This window comes from Mustela nivalis (assembly GCF_964662115.1).
Source record: "Mustela nivalis genome assembly, chromosome: 19".
In the NCBI taxonomy this organism is placed as follows: domain Eukaryota; kingdom Metazoa; phylum Chordata; class Mammalia; order Carnivora; family Mustelidae; genus Mustela; species Mustela nivalis.
Window position 1 is genome coordinate 4,346,302 of NC_139038.1, and position 20,621 is coordinate 4,366,922.

General features: G+C 45.0%; 1 protein-coding gene across 1 annotated transcript in view; it reads right to left on the bottom strand.

The window, feature by feature from the left end:
• The window catches only part of RBAK (RB associated KRAB zinc finger), an 813,856-nt gene that overhangs the window by 501,127 nt on the left and 292,108 nt on the right, over positions 1–20,621 (bottom strand). The window lies entirely within an intron of this gene.

Consider the following 20,621-nt stretch of genomic DNA (forward strand, 5'->3'; position numbering starts at 1 on the left):
AACCAACTGGGCCCAGATGATAGCTCTGAGGAAATGTTGACTTTCTGTGAAAAGGGAGCAAGTTTCCAATTTTTTCCCCTACATTGTGTTTTTACTTTCTCTTTCATGCCTCAGAGATATGAACTCTGGGGATTTATTTACAACAAAGTAAATGTCTAACAATAGGACATTGGATGGAACAGTCTATGTATCCAATAATAAAAGATCAATATGGACTAGCTGTGTGTTCATCCACATTTGCTTGCGAACACATTGCTTATGTCAGATGGCATCTGTGAGTCCTTTGTGTCCCCTGCCCACTTCTGGACGAGTCTCTCATCTCGTTCCATTACATCTTTCCCCTCAGGTTCACAGTCAAGGAGTTTGTCAGAATGAGTGAACCTTCAGAAATACTAGTTTCAGGGTGCCTGGGTGGCTCAGTGGGTTAAAGCCTCTGCCTTCAGCTTAGGTCATGATCCCAGGGTCCTGGGATCGCGCACCACATCGGGCTCTCTGCTCAGCCAGGAGCCTGCTTCCCCGTCTCTCTCTGCCTGCCCCTCTGCCTACGTGTGATCTTTCTGTCAAATAAATAAAATCTTTAAAAAAAAAAAGAAATACTAGTTTTAGCATAGCTTAATGTGATCAGCACATAGAGTTATAGATTTGGGCAGAGGATTAAGTAAAGATTTGGTTTAAATCATGTGAACTAGTTCTCAGTCCATTCGAGCTCCCACAAAAAAGTTCTACATGGCTTTGAGCAACAGACATTTATTTCTCATGGTTTGGAGGCTGGAAGTCTGCGAGCAGGGTGCCGGACCCTTTACAAGGTTGCAGACTAAGAGGGTTCTGAGTTATGTCACTGGGGTCTCTTTCATCAGAGCACTACTGCCATTGTTGAGGGCCCCCCCCCCCTCGTGGCCCAATCATCCCAAAGACCTCATCTTATAGCACCATCACCTTGTGGGTTAGGATCTCAAGGTACAAATTTGAGGGAGGTGAAGAGACAAACATTAGACCATGCAGCACTGACCAAATTTAGGACTAGGTGTTATGGTTAAACATTAGGATCTAGGGTTAGAATGGAGGATTAGGTGGTCTCATGATTCATGATGTTGATGTTTGCAGTATGGTTCTTTGTTCAGACATTAAGTAGCAAAAAAGGACCAAGGTGAGTTTCAGGTCGAAAGCAACATTCTCTCAAGTTTGTTAGTTTGTTTTGTTGTTGTTGTGGTTTTGTTTTTGTTTTATTTTTAAAGATTCTATTTGTCAGAGACAGAGAGAGAACACAGGCAGGGGAGTAGCAGGCAGAGGGAGAAGCAGGCTCCTCATTTGAGCAAGGAGCCTGATGTGGAACTCATTCCCGGTTACCTGAGCCAAAGGCAGACGCTCAACCGCTTGAGCCACCCAGGCCACCCTCTAGTTTGCTTTACTCCCTGAGCAGAATCACCTAGAGTCCTGGCTATCAAGCAGATAACCGGGTGTGACCTTAGGCTCATGAAAAAATTTGGGGGGTCAGGGTCACCAAAGTCCAAGAGTCATAACTGAAAATGAATTGGGGTTTAGAATGAAGGATTAGAGATAAAGTTGGATTTATGAATTAGTCTAAATTCTGGTTAGAACTGACCAAGATGTCTGGAGCGTTGACTCCTTGTGATCTGACTTCCTCTCTTTCTCTCAATTTCAGATCCCTGAGCCCCGGGGAGACGCAGGTTTACAGCAGGAAATCAATCTAGACACTAACAACAGGCATGAGGAAGGAAGAGAGGAGTCTCTTGTGCAGATAATCTAGAAGAACCCAAGACCTTATAAAATTAGCTAAAGGGAATTTTCATATTGTACTCCGAGGAGCTGCGAGTACCTATAGGAGACCAGAGAAGGACAATAAGAAACCAGGCCTTTGTTCAGGATCCACCCTTTCCTGGGGTGGTACCAAAAATTATGTCAGATTTTTTTAAATTCAAATCTCGTTTGAGGTAGGAGTTGGAGATCCTGTTTTTTATGCATTGGGACACAAACAAGGAGGAGATTACTTCAAAAATATAAAACGAGAGACAAAGGATTATCATAACCTAATATTACGCCATGAATTTCATTGGTATATTTTGAAAATGTTGTCCTTAGACCTATTTTATTTATTTTTATATTTTATATTTATGTATTTATTTATAAAAGTTCTGAAATAGTCATAGTTTTCAAAACATGTTCCTACAAAGTTTTGTGATGAGATTACACCTGTAGATAAAATATTGTTGACATATTCGGGATAGGTTTTTGTGTTTTTACTATAGCTATATATCAATTACACTTATAACTAGGTAGGTGATTCCCTCAAGTTGTTATTACTGTAAATGTTTATTTGACATGTAGTCTTCATTATTAAATTGTGGGAATCAGTTGTAATTCCTTTACTTGCCTGGATGACACGTTTGTAAGTTGTTTTATGTTATTTTAGGTTATTAAAGAGGACACTGCAATGTGTCTCTTGAGGAAACATAATAAAGATAAAAGTCTTCATCTTCGTGGTGTTTGTGGTCATCTCAATGGTCTTACAGTTCACTGTCCAATGATACTCTTTCTTAATGGGGTTGTGATTATTCAGCCATACTTCTTACCTTTGAAAAATAAGAGTAAGTTTTTTTTTAATGAGAATGTGAGGTTTTTTTTTAAGATTTTATTTATTTATTGGACAGAGAGAGATCACAAGTAGGCAGAGAGGCAGGCAGAAAGAGACAGGGGAAGCAGGCTCCCCTCTGTACAGAGAACCGGATGCAGATGCGGGCGGTCTCGATCCCAGGACCTACAGATCATGACCTAAGCCGAAAGCAGACATTTAACCCCCTGAGCCACCCAAAGGCCCCAAGTGCAAGTTACCTTTTATGTAGAAAAAAAAAAAAAAGAAGGGGCGCCTGGGTGGCTCAGTGGGTTAAAGCCCCTGCTTTCGGCTCAGGTCATGATCCCAGGGTCCTGGGATCGAGCCCCGCATCGGGCTCTCTGCTTGGCGGGGAGCCTGCTTCCTCCTCTCTCTCTACCTCCCTCTCTGCCTACTTGTGATCTCTCTCTGTTGAATAAATAAAATCTTAAAAATAAAAAAAAGAAGATAAAGTGAACACTGAGCTTGTGTCTTAAAGCAAGAAACAAGGCAAAGATATTGAGGCAGGAAAAGGGAAAGAAGGAAGACAGAGCTATGGGGACCTAGATAATCTGAAATTCACAACAAAGGCAACGTGCCTCAGTGAGAGTATGCATTTTAGGCGATGATCCATGGCAAGCAGACCCACAGGTGCAAGGGAGCACCCTTCTTTGGAAGAAGGAAAATCTACAGTATGGGATGAAATAGAACAACTGGAAAGAAATGAGGCTTTGGGAGAACTTTCTGAGAAACACAGTAAGATAGGAGGAGCTAAAGCTGTCAAATAACAGAGGCATGGAGAAGAAAGAGTTAATGGCAGGAATCCTGAATATTGGAGGAAACCATCTTGGGAGATGGTAGCACCAGAGAATACTGGGGCTGTCTCAAATACCAAGCTTCAGTGTCCGCGGGAAGCATCCCATGGATGTCTTGGCACATAGATGCATATCACCCGTCATGAAGATCACCTGAGCTTGGTGACCAGAGTTTTTATTGGGGTTTCATTATGCAAGTGTGATTAACTCCATCATTGGCCATACCTCGAACACAGTCTCCAACTCTCTTCCTTCCCGTAGAGATTGGGCTGATATCAAGTGGTTCAAAGCCCCACCCCTGTTGGGGTTCCTGGTATGGCTGGCCCTATCCTGACTCATCTCACCAGCACAAACTCAAGTTTGGTCCACGGGGCCCAGTGTGAGTAACAAACACTCCTATCACTCAGGATACCAAAGATGTAGAGGTTCTCTCCCAGGGAGCAAGGAAGGAGAGGTATCTGAAAAATTATTTATACAACACACTGGCTATGGTAGGAGATTGGCAAAACTCAGGTGGTCAGGGAAGGTAACAGTTTGGGGACAGATCTATCACAGGAGATGTTGGAGAAGTTGAACAAATAAGGATTGAAATAATGGGGTCCTCATGGGGATTTGGAATAGCTTGGGAGATGTGAGATATTTAGGAGATGAACACAGCACTCTAGAGGAACAACAAGCAATGGAGTAAAGAGAAACCAAAGGGAAAATTGTGTGTTTGTGTGTGTTGGGGTTGGGGTTGGGGTGCAGTTCTGATAAATGAGATGAAATCCTCAGCCTGGAGCAATTTCAGAAAGTGAAACCACCAAGGTCAGAAGAGCCACACGGACATCAGCATCTGATTACAGCAGCTCAAGGAGAGGGATGGCATTCAGAATTGGGACACAGTTGATGGACTGGGAACAGCAGAGGCTAGATTCTGCAGACACGGAAACAAAGAGGAGAAACAGTATGGCAGCTTGGAAACAGATATAACATATGAGACACCTAAGACTTAAAATGTATATTTAAGAAGCTTTAGGTCTCTGCAAGGTGGCAGGTAAAGGCAGATTAGGAAAGAACTCAAATGAGGAAAGACCTGAATGTAAAGGCACAAGAAACAGGACGGTGGATGCACATAATAAAGCAGTAAACAACAGGCAAGAAAGCAAACAGTCCGGTGACTGATGCCAGGTGAGAACTGGGAGTGCTTGGGAACACTGGAGCAGAACATGGTGGTTTCAGCCTGGACACCTAGAGAAACTGAGATCAGGACGGATCCAGTTGAAGAGAAGGGGGAGCCGAGGCTGCTGAGAAGGGGGTGAAGCTTAAGAGACTTGGAGGATAAAGAGAGGGACCAGCTGAGAAAGTGGGAGAGGCGAGAGGCCACCGAAGGCTGAGAAGGAATACGGATCCAGGGAGGTGGTTCGGAAGTGTGAGCTGATGGCAGAAGCACGTGTGGCTCCCAGAGCACAGAAGAGTCAGAGCAGCCAAGCTTCTGGAACCGGAAAGCATCCAGGGCTATAGGTGGCCGCTGAGGGGAGGTCAGGAGGCAGCAAAAGCGAAGTTCAGCCACACAGCAGAGGAGCAGCGGGCTTGTCCTGAGAAGCAGGAGTGATGGAAGAAGTCCAGTGCCTGGAGATGGAAAAGTAGGAGAGTGGTGGGGATCAGGGGTGTGATGTGGCTCAGTCAGTGAAGCAGCTGCCTCGGCTCAGGTCATGATCTCAGGGTCCTGGGATCGAGTTCCGCATCGGGCTCTCTGCTCAGCAGAGAGCCTGCTTCCTCCTCTCTCTCTCTCTGCCTGCCTCTCTGCCGACTTGTGATCTCTTTCTGTCAAATAAATAAATAAAAATCTTTAAAAAAAAAAAAAAAAAACAGAAGTAGGGTCTTAGAGAGGAATTTATACACCCATGCTGCATCATTCCCAATAGCGAAAATGCAAAAGTGACCCAAGTGTCCACTGACAGATAAAGAGACAAGCAGAATGCAGGCCACACATACAATGCAAGCAATATTCGGACTTAAAAAGAAGATTCTGGCATCTGTTCCAACATGGATGGACTCTGAAGACACGATGCTCAGAGAAACAAACCAGTGACAAAAAGACAAACACTGGATGAGTCCACTTAGGTGCTGAGAATAGTCACAATCAGAGCGATAGAGAGGACAACACTTGCAGGGGACAGGGGGAGTTGAGGCATTACTCTGTAATGGGGATGAAGCTTCAGTTTTACAAGATGAGAAGTGTTCTCGAGACGGATGGTTGGTGGTGGTTGCACAAGCACATGAAAGTACTTCATGCCCGTGAGCTGTATGTTTTAAAGGTAAAATGGTAAATTTCATGTTACATGTAACTTATCACAATTAAAAAAAAAAGGAAGAAAAAAACTGAAGTAGTGTCTACCTGCATTTCCCTAGTCCCGTAACTTCTAGAGCTCTGCAGTCATCCCCTCCGTAAAGAAGAGTGAAATGGGATTATTAGTTAAGTATATTCACACGAGCTATCAGGAATTCCTCTCTCAAAAACTGAAATATTTAAAAACATCTAGAATCATCAGCTAATTGCGGAAAACGGTGTGAATTAAAGATAGGTATCAAGGTGAGCAGCTAAACTATGACAGAACCAATTTCATAAAGGAAACAACTTCTATTGATTTGTATTTTTCAATAAATTTAGCAGGACACGGTTTCCAAAAAATGAGAACATTCTCCAAAAAATAGCCAGCAGAGATTACTTAGAAATTAAAGATCAAATTGTTGAATCTTTTTAAAAACCCCCAAGTAAGAGACTTACGTAACAAATGGGACACAGAATATCTAATTTAGGAATTGTCTCCGATAACAAGAAATTGAAATGATGAAATAAAGCTTGAGATACAAAAGCCAGATCGAACAGATTCCACTTTCAGAAAGAGAAAACTAGAAGGACGAACACAAAGAATCAAAGGCAGAACCAAAAATGATACGTGACCTGAAAAATCACACAAGCCTTCACGTCACAAGGGGCCATTCAATTTGCAAACAAGAATACTGGGGGGGGGGGGGGGCGGAATACAGATCTACAAATTTCCCAATAAAATGCCCCACACCAAAAAAATGGAGAAAAAAAAATGCCTAAAAAGTTACAGGTGGGGGGACGCCTGGGTGGCTCAGTAGGTTAAGCAGCTGCCTTCGGCTCAGGTCATGATCCCGGCGTCTTGGGATCGAGTCCCACATCGGGCTCCTTGCTCCGCGGGGAGCCTGCTTCTCCCTCTGACTCTGCCTGCCACTCTGTCTGCCTGTGCTCACTCTCGCTCTCTCTCTCTGACTAAATAAATAAAATCTTTAAAAAAAAAAAAAAAAAGTTACAGGTGGGGGGAAAAACTCCACTGACCCTGGAACCTGCCATTCTACTTCTCACCTGAGAAAAACCCTTGGACAACTGTCCACGGCTTGTGAAAGAAAAAGAATTTCAAACCCAGAACTGTATGCCAAACCAAGCTATCATTTCGGCCTCCAGATATCAGAATCTTGCAAGAAAGCAGGACAACTGATTATCACAGGAGACACTTTCCTCAAAATGTTCAAGATATCCTCTGCCGGAGGCAAGCGAGAGGGCCACCCCAGAGGGCCATGGGGATGCTGGAGCCTCCTGAAGGGGGTGTTTCCGATGCCACTGCTGCAAGCAGTGGTGCTCCGGACTGCCGACACACGACTCCTGTTTCAGAAGAAAAGTGCTCAGCAGACACGTCCCATCACCGTGTTTACAAAACATGTATCAACACAGGGTTTTCTACCCATGACGGAGGTGCCACAGCCGAGACTGCCCGAGACTAAAGGAATTGAGCCAACAGAAAATCCACAGCAGGACACTGTAATTGATCCGGGCCAAGTGAGCTGATGAACTGCCACGGAGAGTCACAACTTTTTGGGTTCAGTGAGTCCACAAGGCAAGGATGGGAGGGGTCAGAAGACTGACCACGTGATCAGCACGACGGCTTGATACCACTCGTATCAACACCAACATCCAAAACGAGATGTCAGCAAACAGAATCCAACACCAGAATGAAAAAAATAATATATGATCTCTAAGTGGTGCTATGCCAAGAATACTGACTCGTTCAATCTTCGGAAATCCATTCATGTAATAGGCTACTCTAATATGGCTAAGAAAACACTTTTATCACCACTAAGAAGCTGAAAAAGCCTCTGACAATGTTCAAAATACATACCTGATATAAAAAACCCTCAAGAAACTAGGAGTGGATACTTCACTAGCATGAATGTGTGTATACACACACACTCTCATACCCAAATACACAGAGTATGTGTGATACATGTACAATCTGAATCACAGGAGAGCACACACAAGTTACAGAGACACAGCTGCACAGGCACGGGCATGTTTACGCAGTCTTCTCAGTTCTCAAGTCAGGGTTTTACTTAATGGACAAACGTAAGAGACAATCCCAGTAAGGTCAGGAACGAGGCAAAATGTTCACTGCCTCCAGCTGGAGAAAACAACTAGGCATATGAATCAACAGAGAGAGTAAAACTATTTCTATTTGCAACGGATATGCTATACCCCAAAACTCAAGGGAATCAACAACAAAACCAACTCAATGAAAGAACAGTGTTACATAAAATCAGGATATACAAAGCAACAGGCCCGGGGGAGCCTGGCTGGCTCAGCTGGAAGAATGTGTAATTCTTTATATTATTTTATGTTTTTTAAAGATTTTATTTATCCATCTGACAGAGATCACATGTACGCAGAGAGGCAGGCAGCGAGAGACGAAGTGAAGCAGGCTCCCTGCCGAGCAGAGAGCCCGATGTGGGACTCGATCCCAGGACCCTGGGATCATGACCTGAGCCGAAGGCAGAGGCTTTAACCCATTGAGCCACCTAGGCACCCCAAGAATGTGCAACTCTTGATCCCAGGGCTGTCAGTTTGAGCCCCACGTTGGGTGCAGACTTACATAAACTTACAACAAAGAAAGGAAGAAAGAAAGAAAAAGAAAATTATTTTTAAAAAACTCAAACAAACCCAACAGCCCTTGTTACATTAACAGACTAAGAAGATATAATTCAAGCATATACACAGTTCATGGAGTAACAGAAAAGATAAAAGCGTTAACAAGAAATGTACAAAATCTATACTAGGAAAGCTTTAAAACACTCCTGAAAGGCACAGAAGCACACCTGAAAAAAAGGAATGATGTTCTTTGTTCCTGGATGGGTCAACACTAAGATATAAATCACTCTGCCCTCAATTACTTAACAGATATGTGAACCCAACAAAAATACCAAAAGCTTTCTTCCTTGAACTATGTGAGCTGGCACTAAAGTTCATATGAGGGCAGAAAAAATCAAGAACTAGGAAAATCTCCGAAAAAAAAAAAAAAAAAAAAAGCTGTATAGGTGGCCTAATCCCTGCCAGATTTAAAACACAACCTTTATGATTAAAAGGGTTGGGTGTCAGCATAGGGATGCAGATAGGTCAGTGGAACAGAGCACAAAGTCTAGAAGTAGACTTGTATGATTACATGACATATCACGAGGACCTGTGATATTATAATACATTATAATAATCCACTATAGTCATTTGGGCATGGATGAAACTGCATCCATACTCCACACCATGAAAGAAAAAAGTCCAACTGGATCAGTGATCTAAATATAAAATATTAAACCACACAGAAAAAAAAAAGTGGGCGAATTTTCCTATAACCCAATGTGGGGAAAAGTTTCTAACTATGATTCAAAATACAGGCAGGCATTAGGACTGCTTTCAACAAAGACAGACAAGAATCAGATTTACCCTGCCTCCTGAAAGGACACCAAAAAACAGAATATACAAAGCAGTGGCTTTCTTTTTTTTTTTTTTTTTTTAAGATTTTATTTATTTATTTGACAGACAAAGATCACAAGTACGCAGAGAGGCAGGCAGAGAGAGAGGGGTAAGCTCAATCCCAGGGGCTCAATCCCAGGACCCTGAGATCATGACCTGAGCCAAAGGCAGAGGCTTTAACCACTGAGCCACCCAGGTGCCCTCAAAGCAGTGGCTTTTAAGACACGGATCTTGAAGCAATAAAAGGCAGCAATGAAGAACAGGAATCAGAGATAGGATATCAACAAGGAGAGGCCTCTGGTTACTGCCCTGAGAGTTCCCAGCCCTGGAGCAGGGAGGGAGAACCGAGAAGAGGTGAGGAGGGTTGACAAACTGGGGGAAACATGCAGGGAAGGACAAGCCACCACAGAAAATGACACATCTACTGAAATGGGCCTGGAACTGACCCAGATGTGACAAGTGGCACTGATCATTAAAATAGTTTATTACCGTATTCCTTATGTTCAAAACATCTGAGTAGGAACAGGAAAGACATTTTAAAAGACTCAAACTGAACTTCTACAGATAAATACTACAATGTCTGAGAAAGTTAACACCCGACTAGATTAACACAGCACCAAAAAAAAGATCAGTGAACACGAAGAACAGCAACAGGAGCTTTTATAAAATGAAACACACAGAGAAAAAGGAATTGGAAGAGAACAAAGAATATCAGTGAGTTGTGAGATGACTTCAAGCTGCGTAACACACACGGAAAAGGAGTCGCTGAGGACAGATGGAGGGAGGTGGGGGGAATATTTGAAGGAATACGGTCAAAAATTTCCCAAAATTGATGAAAATCATAAACACAGATCCAAGAAGTTCAATGACCCACAAGCACAGAGACCGGAGGAAAGCAATACCAAGACACAGCATAACCAAACTGCTCAAAACCAGGGATAAAGAGAAAAGTTCAAAAGCATCTAGAAGAAAAACCAAAAACCACAGGACAAACGTAGGAATGGAGAGGATGACATCACATTTCTCTTGGGAACAATGGAAGTGGGAAGACAGTAGGGGAACACATCTGATGTACAGGACAAAACCCAGCAAAGCTCCCCTGAAACTGTTAGAAATTTTTTTTTTAAGATTTTATCTATTTATTTGACCGACAGAGATCACAAGTAGGTAGGGAAGCAGGCAGAGAGAGAGGAAAAGAAGCAGGCTCCCCGCTGAGCAGAGAGCCCGATGTGGGGCTCGATCCCAGGACCCTGGGATCATGACCTGAGCCGAAGGCAGAGGCTTTAACCCACTGGGCTGCCCAGGTGCCCCGCTCCCCTGAAATTAAAGCCAAGGCAAAAATAAAGGACTTTTCTGACATATAAGAGCTGAAAGATTCAGCAGCAGCTTAAAGTGTCCCAAAATCCAGAAAGAACTTATCAAACTCAACATCCCAAAACCAAATAATCCAGTCATGAAATGGGCAGAGGACATGAACAGACACTTTCCCAAAGACACATACCTAGGTCCAAATGCATGTGCCTTACATGCAAAGATGCACAATGTCACTCATCATGAGGGAAACACAAATCAAAACACAAATCAAAACGAGATCCCACCACACAGCTGTCTCAATGGCTAAACTCAACAACACAAGAAGCAACAGGGGTTGGCCAGGATGCGGAGAAAGGCGAACCTCGTGCACTGCTGGGGGTAATGCAAGCAGGTGCAGCCCCTCTGGAAAACAGTATGGCAGTTCCCCAGAAAGTTGAAAATACAAATACCCTACAATCCAGCAATGACACTCTAGGTTAGGAATTTACCCAAAGGATACAAAAATACAGACTCGAAGGAGAACCTTCGATGTTTTTGGAACCCCGATGTTTAGAGCAGCATGATCCACAAGAGCCAAACTACAGCAAGAGCCCAAATGTCCCCCGACTGAGGAATGAAGACGATGTGGTGTATATATACAATGGATTATTACTCAGCCATCAAAAAGAATGATATCTTACCATTTGCAATGACCTCGATAGAACTAGAGGGTATTATGCTAAGCGAAGTAAATCAGTCAGAAAACGACAAATTTCATACGATTTCACTCACATGCTTGGAATTTAAGAAACAAGACAGATGAACATATGGGAAGGAACAAAAGAGGAGAGGGGAATCAAACCATAAGAGAACACGATGAGGGGTGATGGAGGGATGTGGGTGGGGTTGGGCTAGATGGGGGATGGGCATTAAGAAGATGTTTTGATGAGCACCAGGTGTCCTATGTAAGGGATGATTCACTGACCTCTGCTCTTGAAACTAATATTGCACTGTAAGCTTACTCATTAAAATTTAAATAAAAATTTGAAAAAGAAAAAGAAGAACAACTATAGGTGTTGAAGGAAGTCCTTCAGGCAGAAGGAAAGTAAGAGCAGATAAAAATCTGTATCTACATAAAGAAATGAAGAGTACCAGAAATGGTAGCTATGCTATTTTCTTATTCCTTAAAAAATAAGTATTTGCTTAAAAATCACTAGTCCTATGGGCTTGATTCTACTTGTAAGAGTAAAATGACACAACAGTGTGATGACCCAGCAGGGAGCAATGGAAGTCACAAACTCCCTACATTCTAAGCAATAAATGGTACCTTACCTGAAGATAAGATAAACTGTGATGAATTAAAAGTTTCATACAATAAATTGCAAAGCAATCACAAATAACAACTGTGTTAGAGCTAACAACCGCACACAAGACGTAAAATGGGATCATAAAAAATACACAATCGAAAGGAAGACAAAAGCAGGAGAAAGAAACAAAGCCAACAGTAGATGTCCGATGGATCTGACTGTAATTACGTCACCGCTAATCTTCACCAAAACATTCGGGAGAGGGGTGAGGACGAAACCGGGATGCTGAGAATTGAAATGGGAATGAGAGTAAGAATATATTTGCTAAGGAATATTTTGCTGGGATACCTGGGTGGCTCAGTGGGTTAAAGCCTCTGCCGTTGGCTCAGGTCATGATCCCAGGATCCTGGGATCAAGCCCCACATCTGGCTCTCTGCTCAGCAGGGAGCCTGCTTTCCACCCCCCACTTGTGATCTCTGTCAAATAAATTAGTAAAATCTTAAAAAAAAAAAAAACAATACTTTGCTTTATTATTTACTGCACAACCCAAATGAACAGTAACAGAAGCATCTTAAGGATGGGCAGGCCATTCCCTCAGCCTTAGCTTTTATCCCTGCATCAAACAGGAACAATGAAAACAGGTCTTCTTGGATCACCGAAGTTTGCTCACCCAGCAGGCCCTCGGTTTAGATAAGCTACATGCATGAGCCATATGTTGCAATATTTAATGGTTGTTATTAGAAAAGCTACCCATAACTACATCAACTCCCACAAAGACATTTTCTCAAATCCCAGGAAATCTTGAAAACCCACAAGTAACGAAACAGTCCATTCAAATCATGTAACGGGCGGCACTCTCCTTTTCTGAGACTGTCAGGAACATCAGTCATGTGTTTGCTCTATCCCCACAGCCCTGAGGTAACCTACTATCTGCACACATGAACTCAGAAAAAGACTCTGGGTGCTGATATGACCCCCTAATAATTGTACTTTACATGATAATGTCTCTTATTTCCACATTCCCATTTTAAAATCTGAATCCAGGGGCACCTCGGTGGCTCAGTGGGTTAAGCCTCTACCTTCGGCTCGGGTCACGGTCTCTGAGTCCTAGGATTGAGCCCCACATCCGGCTCTCTGCTCAGCAGGAAGCCTACTTCCTCCTCTCTCTCTGCCTGCCTCTCTACTTGTGATCTCTCTCTCAGTCAAATAAATAAAATCTGAATCCATATAACCCTTCTGAAATGCATTACAAAGCTAAGCAAGAGAACATATACAAAGACAGGAAAACTCACCTGGGATTCGTTCATTCTCTGCTGCTCTTGGAAAAGCATACAGACTGTTAACGGCTGACCTAGGGAAGCAGAAGAAATAATAGAAATCACGGGTAATGCAGCTTGCCAAGGTGGGAACATCCTGTGTGAGAACCACCAAAGAAAGCTCCTATCCTGTGAACACTCAGAAGGGTCTAAACATGTGAGAAAAGGAGAAACATCAGAGTAGAGCTGTTGTCACTCCCACATATCAGGAGGTGATTAGCAGGTTTCTCTCATTGGTTAATATAAACACCCATTAATTTTTCAAAGAGGTTGCCTTCTTTAAATTAATGTTGAAAAGAAAACCCTCTTACACTGTTCACGCATTCTTTGTGACTATTCAAACTGCTGAAAATCACGGTATCCACAGGAACAGAAAACACCAGCTCTCTGAAGTGGGATCAACGTGCATCAAGGCATACTTTTGTTTTTACATGAGATCACTTAACTCCGTTATCGCTGCACTTAAGAATCTTTTACTAAATAAAAAATCCGTAACAGAGAGAACAGAACCCGGGCCCAGGAGCTGAGTCCTGCGAGCATGCCTACCTCCCGACGCCAACACCCAGAACAAGCCCCCTCCCATCTCAGGCCGTCTCCTCCTGTCAACTCCTCCACGCACGCTGGTCCAGCCCTACACTGGGGGATGCCCCAGGGCACAACCCAGCGGGGTCAGCACATGCTCCTGCGCGCTTACAGACGCGTCTGGAAACTGGACAGGGAACCAGGGGAGCAAGGGGTCGGGGGGGGGGCGGGAACCCCCTGCGCTGCCGGGAAACGTTGAGTCCCACGAGTCTCCAGTCCCGGGGGAGTGCCCAACCCTCCAGGTCCAGCCGCTCGCGCTCTCTCGCCGCCCCGCCCCCCGCAAGACCCGCAAGCGCACGACCTACCACGTCGGGACACGCCGAGCTGCCCCGAGGCTCCCAAGGACTCCGGGGCGGGGGCGGCTCCTCCTCCACCTCCCGGGGCCGCCGTTCCCGCGGAGCCGGCTCTGGGCCCACGGGCAAACTCACTTCAGGTCGACGACCTTCCCGGGTCCCGAATCGGTCTTTAAGGGCCTCCCCATACCGCGGGCTCAGACCGGCCGAGCCCGGGCCGAGCCGCCCTGCTCCGTCGCCGCCGCCACGGCCCGACCCCTTGGCCCAGCCCGCGGGCTCCGGGGCTCGAGCTCGAGAGTCCCCGCTAGAGCCTCCGCCCGGCCTGCGCGGAGCCGCGCCTGCACAGCTCTGTGCCCGCTGGATGCCGGCGCGACCGGACAGCGTGCAGCCCCGTAGGCCCCGGGACCCTTGCCCGCCGGAGGCCAAAGCCTGGGAACCACGGCGAGCGGTGACCTGGGCACGGGCAGGAAGCGAGAGCAACGCGGCGGTACTACGCGTGCGTGAACACGCACACTGGCCGAGCTGCACATGCGCAGGACGGAGGTGTCATTGCACCTGTTGGAGCCCACTCGGGAGCCCCTTAAATACCCGACCTCTGTTTCCCGTGAGTCCAAGCGCCCACATGTTAGGGGACGTCTCGAAAGTCTCCACCCTATCTGGTGCTTTAGAGGCGCTAAGCTGAGACTTGACCTCTGGGACCAGGGTCCGGATTTCCCACTTGCCTTTGCTCCTTTTAGGGATCAAGGAAAGGGGTCACCTCGAGTATTGGGCTGTGTTTACGTCCTGGATCTCTGGTCCTTTCCTTGCCCTGAGATCTATTGGGTTGGCACTGAGATTCCCCACGAGCAGGAGAGGACAAGGAAAGGGTGTATAGTATGCACATCACTGAAATATTACAAGTTTCACTAAAACACTGGTCTACAATTAATATCCAGTCATGACATTAGATATTATCATCCATGGGCACATGGTTTCTCCAAGAAAGGGGAAGAAAATAGAAAACTTAGCTTGTCCAGATTATACAACGAATGCATGAAAACTGTAGAACAATCAGAAATCACGCACAAACCAACCAAACAAACCCAGGTACCTGAGATCTTGTGCATCAAAGAGAATTATGTGTATGTTAGCTGAAAATGTCATTTTTCAAAAATGGGACCATAAGGACGATGCTTTATCAGTATTTTTTGGTGAGATGATGTAATGCTTTTCTTAGCCAATTGCTTCTTAACCAGTAGCGGGTGGTGAGGATTAAAAGTAAAATCTCCTGCCATCCAAGAAATCCTCTCTGCAACTATAGAAATAAGGACAACCACGCTATTGTTTTTTGTTTTTTTTTTTTTTTAAGATTTATTTTAGAGAGAAAGAGACAGAGCAGGAGGAGGGGCAGAGGGAGAGCTAGAAACTGAATCCTCAGCCAACTCTGTGCAGAGTGTGGAGCCCCATGCAGGACTCGATCCCACAACCATGAGATCTGGTCCTGAGCTGAAAACAAGAGTCCCCCCGATGACTGAGCCACCCAGACTACCCTGTTCTATTGTTAAATAACCATTAAACCAGACTGTGTTGCATGTCACAGGCGAACTACTAACAAGACAGCAAGGAGAAAAATGAACCTCGCCTTTTCAATCAGCTCGGCAGATACAATCCATTACATAGAAGTTCTCCAGCAAAACAATACACCTGCTTCAGGGTCACAGGACTTGCCAGCGGCATTTGCTATAAGTTTTTCATTGTTCATCCTAAATGTACCTTGTCATCTTGGTGCCCATCCGTGCCAGTTGTCTCTGTCCAAAGGAAAAAGAAAACTACTTACCCATTTCTGACAAACAGGTCCTTAAAGCTCAGAGCTAGGTGTCTCGGGCCCACCCTTAACTGTCCTGGTGACAGAGAGACACTACCTTCCTTGAGGTTTACATTTCAAAGAGATGGCTCCCAGGCCCTTAAGAACAACCATCCCCTGTTACCATGCTAGCAAGAAAATGGTTTAGCTTCTAGGAGATTTAGATACATACAAAATCCACAGAGGAAGTTTTCTCCAGGTAACACTCGTTCCAAAGGTAATAGTACTGATTTATGCTAATGATGGGCACATAACCCATTCCTGATTTCTCTCACTGAGGAGTTGCATCAAACAAATCCTGCACAAAAGGCGTGCTTCTCCGGAAGCTGCTCTGTCCACCCTGGCTGTGGCTGTGTAGCCCGGAAGTCCTGCCCAGCTCTTGCTGCTAGCAAGTGTGGTCTGTGCCCGAATTCCCACCAACAGACTTCTCACCAACAGAAGGCTGGAATTCATGAGAGGTGACCACACTTCCCCTAGGCCCGAGACTGGAAAACCTCCAGGCACATTTCTTCTGTGTTCTTTTCCATTTTCGGCAGGTAAAGGAAGGAAGCTATGCTGAGCACCTTGGGGAAGACAGGCAGAGCCCCCGCCTGCCCCGTCTATTGGGTCCTGGCCTCCAGCCCTTGTCTCCCCCATAGGCACTGACCTGCTCACCTGAATCCTGGGACACCCTCCTGCCTCTCTGTCCACTCTGGTTCTCTGCCTGTGAACTCTGGCTGTCATGCCGCCCTCCCCCTCATCACACAACTCTGTCCCTGCAACTCAGAGACATCCTGGGCACCCCCAGGATGCCTGCCACATACCTCAGCCTAGATAACTCTCTGGGCAGTGAACTGGAAGCTCTTGGGGGCTCCCTCCTCTCTCCAAATGACTAAAACCTGTCATTTCATATATTCATATATTTCCCCCTCCTAGAAACTTCTTTAAGCAGGGAAAGCAAACCTGAACCCTGTGATTCTGTCTGGGCCAGAAGTACCAGATCTGCACCATTTTTTTATTTTTTGAGATTTTATTTGTTTATTTGACAGACAGAGATCACAAATAGGCAGAGAGGCAGGTAGAGAGAGGGGGGGCGGGGGAGCAGCCTCCCTGCTGAGCAGAGAACCTGACATGGGGCTCAATCCCAGGACCCTGGGATCATGACCTGAGCCAAAGACAGGGGCTTAAACCCACTGGGCCACCCATGCGCCCGTGGACCTGTACCTTTAAAAAATATATACATATTATTTATTTATTTGACAGAGAAAGGGCACAAGCGGGGGGCAGCAGAGGGAGAGGGAGAAGCAGACTACCCGCTAAGCAGGGAGCCTAATGCTGGTCTCTATCCTAGAACCCCAGGGTCAAAACCTGAGCCAAAGGCAGACACTTAACCGACTGAGCTACCCAGGTGCCCCAGATCTGTAACTTTTAATGTGGCTTCATTAAGATCTCTTCATTTATTAGTATTTAAAATATAAAGCTTTCTCTTTTTGTATTTGTATTAAGTACAAATATTTCCCCCAATTTGTCATTGACCTTTGGAACTTAGTTTTACTTTTATTTTCTGCCATAGGGACATAATGTTTTTAAAGATTTTTATTTATTTATTCATGAGAGATAGAGAGAGCGAGAGAGAGAGGCAGAGGCAAAAGTAGAAGCAGGCTCCCTGCAGGGAGCCCTGATGTGGAACTCAATCCCCGGACTCTGGGTCTATGATCTGAGCCAAAGGCAGACGCTTAACCATGCAAGCCCCCCAGATGACCCTCACTTTCTCTTCCTACTTTTCTTCTGTTTTGACACCATACTTGAAGAAGCCTTTCTAGCCCTTAATTTTCTAAGTAATTGCCTGTGTTGGCTCCTGTTTCTCTTTAACACATCAATTTTATGAAGATAACTGGCAGCCATCCTCAAGATTTGTGAATCATTTTTCTCTTAAAGTCTTTCATCCATTTTTTGCCCCCAAACTAGCACATTCACGGTGACCAGGAAATGTCAGAGGCTATGAACGCTCAAGTTTCTAATCTGTATGAAAGAATTAGTTCTTCTTTGAAGCCTTGGGACATGGCTTGCTTTAATGGAAGGGGCCACAGAAGTGTGAGGGAAGTGACTGAATCTGCATCCCCTCTTATGCAAAATACTGGTTGGATGGGTTTACAGGGAAGCTGCAACAAAGTAAGACAACCCAGGGGCCTTAACAACAGAGATGAATTGTCTCCAAGTTCTGGAGGCTGGGAGACTGAGATCCAGGTGTGGGCAGGCCTAGTTCCTTGGCAGGGTTGGGGGGGCTGCGGGGGCTCGGTCCCATCCTCTCTCCTTGGCTTGTAGCCAACTGTCCCCTCTCTATGTATCATCACACTCTCTTCTCTCTACCTGGGAGTCTCTGTACCAAATTTTACTTTTTTTTTTTTTTAAGAGTTATATATTTATTTTAGAGAGGGAGTGCATGACCAAGGGGCGGGCAGAGGGGGAGACACAAAGAGAGAGAGAGAGAGAGAGAGAGAAAGAAGCAGACTACCTGCTGAGTGCCCTGCCTAGCTTGGGGCTCATGACCTTGAGATCACGATGTCCTCCCTAAGGCTTCATTTTCCCTTCATTTTCCTCCGTAGAAACCCACCACCAAAAAAGAAAGAAAAGAAAAAGAAGAAGAAAACATCACGTTCTGAGGTACCAGGGGTTAGGACTTCAACACACGAAGAGGGGGAGGGGGCTTGGACGGAAGCACACAATTTTACCCTAGCCTTGGCGTCCCTGGTCTTGTCCAGTTTGCTTCCTCACTGCCTTGGTTATGTTAACATGGGCAGAACGCTTACAGGTCATCTTATCTACATATTTTATTTTATAGGTTGAAGAGATGGGACCCTGAAGGCAGGAGGATTTGCACAAGGGCATGTGCTGCTTTGTAACAAAACCATTACCTTCCCATTCTCACCGCCCCCATCTTATTTTATTTTATTTTATTTTATTTTATTTTATTTTATTTATTTATTTGACAGAGAGAGATCACAAGTAGACAGAGAGGCAGACAGAGAGAGAGAGAGAGGGAAGCATGCTCCCTGCAGAGCAGAGAGCCTGACGCGGGCCTCGATCCCAGGACGCTGAGATCATGACCTGAGCCGAAGGCAGCGGCATAACCCACTGAGCCACCCAGGCACCCTCACCGCCCCCATCTTTTAACAAGCGTATTCTAACTTCTGGCTTATGTTCTCCAGATTGTCTACCAACAGGAGTCTGAGCAGATGGAGAAGGGACATCGTGAAGAGGACAGAGGACTTGAATCAGAGCAGCCGAGGTGAATCCTGGGGTTTTGCCTCAGTCTTTAGCGCATCACATCCCTTGTTCTAAAAAACAATCCCAGAGGTGCCTAGGTGGCAGTGGGTTAAAGCCTCTGCCTTCAGCTCTGGTCATGGTCTCAGTATCCTGGGATCGAGCCCCGCATCAGGCTCTCTGCTCGGTGGGGAGCCTGCTATGTTGTGTGCAGTTACTGTGTCTGATATGAGATCTGTAGACTTCATCTTCTCACTGAAAAGTTTTCTTCTTTTTACCAGCCTCTCCCTAGTTCCTCCACCTTCCCCACCCCTGGCAACCTCCTTTTTTTTTTTTTTAACCTTCGGTTTCTCTGAGTTTGACTTTTTGTTGTTTTTTAAGATTTCCCATATAAATGTTACCACGCAGTATTTGTCTTTCTCTGTCAGTCTTATTTCATTCCACATAATGCCCTCAAGGTCCATCCATGTTGTCACGAATGGCAGGATTTCCTACTTTCTCACCTCTATACAAATACCAATCTACAGCTCCCTGTGTATGGACCTCACATCCTCTTTATGCACGCCTCTGTTGACGGACACGAGGGTAGTTTTCCTATCTTGGCTATTGTGAGTAATGGTGCAATGAACACAGGAGGGCAGATAGTTCTTTAATATCCTGTTTTCATTTCCTTTGGATGTATACCCGGCCATAAGAGTGCCAGATTATATGGTACTTCTGGTTTTTTGGGGTTTGTTCGTTTGGTTTTTTAAAATCTTTGGAGAAACCTCCATATGGTTTTCTGGGTGAACTGGTTTGACTTTATTTATGCTTGGACTGGGCTCCTTAGCTATCCGTAAGTTTGATCGAAGTGCAAAATAAAACTTGAGGCACATCCTGAATTAAAGATGTGTTTTTCATCCAAGGTCATACAATGGATCGAAAGCAAGGCTTACCCAAAATGTGGACTCAATACTGGCGTCCATCAACAGATGGATGGATAAACTGAAAATGGTATGTATGTATCACTGTTCTTATATGATTGTGAAAGGAACATGTAAAATGCAAACATACACACACACAGAATGGATATTATTCATCTTTAAAAAGGAAGGAATTCTGTCACACACTATAACACAAAGGAGCTTGGAAGACATTTTGTTGAATGAAATAAATCAGAAACATACGCATAAAATACTGCATGATTCTACTGATAGGAGCTATCTGAAATAGCCCAATCTCTAGAGACAGAAAGTGGAATGGTGCTTGCCAGGGGCTGGGGGAGGGGAGAACGGGGAGTTCTCCTTCAGTGGGTGCAGAGTTTCAGTTTCAGGGAAGACGAAAAAGTTCTGGAGAAGGATGATGCAGAGACCCGAAGGTGCATACTGCTACCAAACCATACCCTCAAAAGTGGTTAAAATGGTAAATTTTCAGTCCTGTTATTTTAACACAGAAGTATTGAGTGAGCAAGATTCAGATGCACAGGTGAGAAGCAGAGGTAGGAGGGAGGAGGTTGGGAAGAGGCTTCCTCTGATG